The sequence below is a fragment of the Abrus precatorius genome, unplaced genomic scaffold (assembly GCF_003935025.1).
Source record: "Abrus precatorius isolate BTA unplaced genomic scaffold, Abrus_2018 Scaffold5, whole genome shotgun sequence".
Taxonomy (NCBI): Eukaryota; Viridiplantae; Streptophyta; class Magnoliopsida; order Fabales; family Fabaceae; genus Abrus; species Abrus precatorius.
The window spans coordinates 12,192,444-12,198,296 of record NW_020874395.1 but is presented as its reverse complement, the minus strand read 5'-3'; the positions used below and the strand labels follow the sequence as shown (position 1 = coordinate 12,198,296).

At 33.5% G+C, this 5,853-nt stretch overlaps 1 pseudogene; it reads left to right on the top strand.

The window, feature by feature from the left end:
* The first annotated feature begins 356 nt into the window (after nucleotides 1-356).
* Nucleotides 357-5,554, top strand: LOC113866686 (annotated as a pseudogene).
* The last annotated feature ends 299 nt before the right edge of the window (nucleotides 5,555-5,853 follow it).

The following is a 5,853-nucleotide window of genomic DNA, read 5'->3' as shown; positions in this document are numbered from 1 at the left end:
GTGTGACGTTTCCAACGAAAGAGGGTGCTTCACGAAAGCTAGCAAACAACTGCATATACCAAAATTTAAGGCATATAATAGACAGAGAATTGGCTTGCGTTTCCACCATTATATTAACCATCAAAGTCCTTGACTTCCAAAGCATCCCCTTGCCTTGTCCCCATTTCGAAGTCGATTTCATCTTGGTTTTGCATTTGCCGATTTAATTTTTTTTCTTAATTTTTTCTTGAGGAGTTTAGTTAAGGCTATTAATTTTTCATTTTCTTCTTCTAACTTCTGTCCTTCAATCCCTTCCAACTTTTTTCTTCTTTTGCCACAGTGAACTTAGATTCTACAAATTCTTCCTCGAAGAAACAATGCAGTTGAAAAAATACTGTTGTTTTCTCTTAGATGAAGGGCAAAGCAAAATACAGTATGGTTTTTCATTAAACCTTTGTGTTTAATTTTCATGCCAAAAATTCGTAAATGGGTGTTGTTATTTTTGTTTTTGCCCTTGATATAAGCGTGTTCACAATCTTGTTTTCTTTTTTTCTTATACTAGGAATGCGAACAAGAAGAACAATAGGGACTATCCATGGGAAATGTACACGTTGAAGGAGTTGCTTCGCGCAACAAATAATTTTCATCAAGATAATAAGATTGGAGAGGGTGGATTTGGAAGTGTTTATTTTGGTCGAACAAGTAAAGGCTTTCAGGCAAATTACATTCATATTTTTTAGTCCTCAATTTGAACCTATTATTTGTGATGATAAAGTTTAAGCATGGTACATTTTTATTATTATTTTGCATGCATAATTAAAATTTGCATGACTAATAATGGAATTTTCAGATTGCAGTGAAGCGCTTGAAGACAATGACTGCAAAGGCAGAGATGGAGTTTGCAGTTGAAGTGGAAGTACTTGGAAGAGTGAGGCATAAGAATTTGTTGGGACTGAGGGGATTCTACGCAGGAGGAGATGAAAGGTTGATTGTCTATGATTATATGCCTAATCATAGTTTGCTTACCCATTTGCATGGTCCACTTGCTAAGGAATGCCAACTAGATTGGCCGAGAAGAATGAGCATAGCAATTGGAGCAGCTGAAGGTTTAGCGTAAGTCTACCTTCCCCTATATATTTTCTCTAAAATTCATATTCTTCAAGCTCAATAGTTTTATGTTTTGGTTGAAATTTCCTCAATGAAAATACAACACGTAAGAAATCATACAGAATGATCCCTTGAACTGTTGAAATTAGTCTTTTGTTTATGGTTTTAAATTATAGTTGTGATCCTGGAATTTATGCATTGTAATGAACAAAAGGAGTTCAATAAATTTTTAATATGTTTTTATGAGATTGTAATTTTAGTCTTTCCAAAAAACATTTTATTTTAGTTTTAGTATTTTAAAATTTCAACCTTTTTAGCTTTCTCGCTGACATGATGCTAAAAAATAATATACACATGACTATTTCTTAATTAGTTACATCATCATCGGATATTAAAAGTATTAAATTTTAAAAAATATTATGAGACTAAAATCAAATTCTTATAAGATTATAGAAACCAAAAACATGTAATTAAGGCTTAACAAAATTATGGATAAATGAAACCAATGTAATAATTGTGATTGTGATGAGGTAGGACAAATCTCAAAAGCCACCATATTGTAGTTTTAATTGCGATTACAAATCACAATTTAGAGCCACGAGGTTGATGCTTGTAGGCTTGAATTCAAGGATTATTTCTAGACCAAAATTAACTGGTTCCATTTGAAAACATTTCATTCATGCATCATTTATGATAAATGTTTAAATATTTGAACTTTATCTTTGTTTCCTTTCGGATAAGGTATTTGCACCATGAGTCAACTCCTCACATAATACACAGAGATATTAAAGCAAGTAATGTTCTTCTAGACCCTGAATTTCAAGCCAAGGTTGCTGATTTTGGTTTTGCAAAGCTGGTACCAGAGGGTGTAACCCATCTTACCACAAAGGTTAAAGGCACCCTAGGATATTTGGCACCAGAATACGCCATGTGGGGGAAGGTTTCTGAGAGTTGTGATGTTTACAGCTTTGGGATTTTGCTTTTGGAAATTATTAGTGCCAAGAAACCAATTGAGAAATTCCCAGGAGGAGTAAAAAGGGATATTGTTCAATGGGTCACACCATATGTTAACAAGGGTCTCTTCAACAAAATTGTGGATCCAAAGTTGAAGGGGAATTTTGATTTGGAACAAATGAGAACTGTGGTCACTATAGCACTTAGATGCACCGATAGTAGCGCTGATAAGAGGCCTAGCATGAATGAGGTGGTGAATTGGCTTAAGAGTGGTGTTGGTAGGATTGAAGAAAAGAGATTCCAATTTTGAGTAACAAAAATGCAGATGAAGAAAATGACAAAAATGATACTGACAATGAGGAAACTAAAATTAATGAAACTTTGTGTGTGATATGTTATGTATAAAGTGATGTAATTTGTTTGGTTTTATTTGTGAAATTTAATATACAACTCAATGTTTATGAAAATGAGATGGACATTATTATGTTTAAAATTTTAAGGTGTCTTTTTGGCAGTGATGACCTTTTCGATGTTGTTAAGGGTTTTATATTTATATTTATTTAAATAAACTCTGATACATTTTTTTATTTAATGCTTATTAAGATAAAGATAAATATAAAATGTTAAATCTTATTATACAATTAACATAAAATTATATTGAATAAATAAAAAAATAAAATAAAATAGAATTTTATTTTTATTTCACACACTTCAATACAAATAAAATATTTTATTTATAGATTTAAATCTACAATTAAGAGTCTTGTTTCTTTACGTGCGAATTAAATAAATTATTATAGTTTTTTAAGTTTTAAAAAAATACAAGAAGGTAGAAAAATCATTTATAATAATTTATAACAAATTTAATATTATTATATTGTTAAAATTTAACTTGAGATTTTTTTTTTAAAAAAAAAAGATCTTCCCTGTGTTTTGGAAGAAGAATAGGGTGCATTTGAACCAAAGACGTAGACAACTTAGATTCCAAATATATTAGGAGGGATTTGAGATTAGGGTTATATATATTAAAAAGGTTAAATATTTATCCTTAATTTCTTAAAATATCATAATTTTTTATTTGATCTCTCAATCTTAAAAAATTGTAATTATATCATCATAATGATTTTTATTCCAATGTGATCTCTTTATTAATTGTATGTTAGTGTTGTTAGTTAGGTGTTTTTTATATTTCTTATATTTTCTAATTCATAACTTCTCCATTTTTTTTATCCTTTATATATTATAAATTTTTTATTTAATTTTTCACACTTTATAGAATTACATAAACACTTTATTCCTGCTAAGGATACACTGATCTTTTCAATATTCCTCTTTTGCGAGATAAGATGACGTTCTTACAAGTACCACTAACTTTTTTCTGTCTTACATGAGAGGGTGTACCTGCAAAAGGTACTCCAATGATAAAGTCATGTGTCAATTTAGGTAATAAATGCTATTGGATATTCAAAAGTCAACTCTTTATCTGTACTTCTTACTTTCCTTTTATAGGCAGTGTTATGGGCTAATGGAATTTGTGGGTTAACCCTATCTTTAGCCTTCCTATTAAGTAAATAATAATCTAATTATTTATCCTAATTGGTTTAATTATCCTTTAATTTATTTTTAATCTGACCAGAGGAGTGTTAGTCCTATTTAGACCAAAGGGGCATTCGGATTTCTTCTTTTACCATTAAGACCGAGTGGTGTCTTATCCAGTACACTAACCTCCCAAGCTTGAGGAGGTATGACTTAAGGGCTTGTTAAGTCCTACTGACCCTTTTTGTTGGTGTTATGATTCTCTTCATGTAGGTGAAAATGATATGTTTTGACCGATAACGCATTCAGTTTGAAAATATGTTGGCGTTCATCCAAGCAGGTATTCGAGTTCCTTTTATTAGCGTTAAGACTGAGTATATGCTCGACTCAATATGTTGAAGGTTTCAAAAATGAGGGTTTCGAAAAATTAGGGTTTCAATTTACGATTTTTCTCATGATTCGTGCTTTTGAAACGAAAGGTTGATTGATCATATCTGTCAATCTGAGAAAGATCTGACGATTGGGAAGGGGTACGACTCTTCATTTTCCCGAAATCGTATGTCCTATAAATACATGGTGGTCCAGGTATCATATACGCTTTCTGCTCTAAACCGAGGGTTATACTCTAATATTTTGTTATGAGCTTTTCTTTCTCCCGATATCTTAAGGTCCGCTTGTTTTATTTTACCCTCCTTTTTTCTTGTTCTTTTATGGCCAATTCGCTTAAGTGGGGGGATTCCTTGTCGAATTAATCAAGGTCGAATATTGTTCATACTGATGAAGTAAATAATTCAGATGAAATCGAAAAGGTAGAAAATGTTTCTTCTCGCTTAACTAGTATTGTTACGAATTATGCCGATGGACTCGAATTGTCTCATGCTAGTGAGGGGGACTCTGAGTCAAGTGAATCGTTGCCAAATGCTAGTCCTCCAAGGGAAAGACCCAAATTTCCTCCTTGTATGATCCCTGGGTACGAGTGGGTAGACGGGAAAGTGACCATGTACTTCTCTTACTTTCAACAAAATAAGCATTTATAAGCTTTTTGTAGATCATTATGATATTTCATTATAAGAGACCTCAGACCCCTATCTGATATCCGTCAATATCTGCTGAGGAGATGGTTCAGGCAACCCTGAACTAGTGTTTTTAGGTGGTACTGAGATGGTCGATACTTTTTTCGTATATAAATGTATTTTTAGGGAATTAGGTATTAGACTTCCATTTGATGATTTTCAAATGGGAGTATTAAGAGTTTTGAATGTTGTAGCTACGCAGCTTCATCTGAATGAGTGGGCGGCAATGCAAACGTTCTGAATCTTATGCAAATTCCATTATATTGAACCTATCGTAGGTTTGTTTCTTCATTTTATTTTATTTTTTGTATTCGTCCTTCTGATAAGGCAAGGTGGGTGTCTTTAATTAGGCAAAGTGGGTGTCTTTGATTAGGCAAGTTGAACTTCCTCTTTTTAAACCTTACACTTCTTCTTTCAAAGGTTTCAAAATCAGATACTTTAACGTCATTGTCGATCTTGTCGGTAGAAAATTCTTTTTTGATAGTGAAAATAAACATCTCTTTCCTTTTCACTGGACACGAGTGCCTCGCCGGTACAATATATATCCAGAGGAAATGTTTTCCTCAAAAGAGCTATTAGCCCTGGAGTATTTGAAATCTCTACCTCGAGAACTTCCTATCCGAGCCCTTATCCTTTTGCTGAAGTCCCCTAAACCCTGCTTGGATATGGACGGTATGCTTTGTCTCTTTAGTTCATAACTAGGATACCGAATTATATTGATTTGACTTCTTATTTTTATTGTAGACATAATGACACAAAGAGGATTCAGCGTGAATTACCGTCAAGGTTTGAGACAGAGAGCTCCTGGAGGTACCACTACTGAAGAGCATCGACATCCTCGTTTGGATTATGTTCCAGACTTGGCCGAGGCCTGCCCCCTTATAAGGATCAACCCCTTGCCGTAGGCCACCAAAGGAAAAGAAAAGATAAAGGCAAGGAGAAAGAACTCGAGAATGAAAGGAAGCGGAAACTATGCTCGAGCTGCAGGGCCAAGCAATTCAAGCGGTTCGTCTATGCAAACCGTTATCCCTCCTGTTGTCTTTTCAGATTCTTTATTTTTTGAGGGGGTTCAGGCTGCAAAGATTGTTTCTTCAGACTTACTATTTGAAACTAGGAAGGCGGTTGTAAATAAACAAAATAATAGGTCTCGGTAGCAGTGGTATTGTGAGCTGCAAACTCGAGCCATGGTCATGGCCCATAGCTT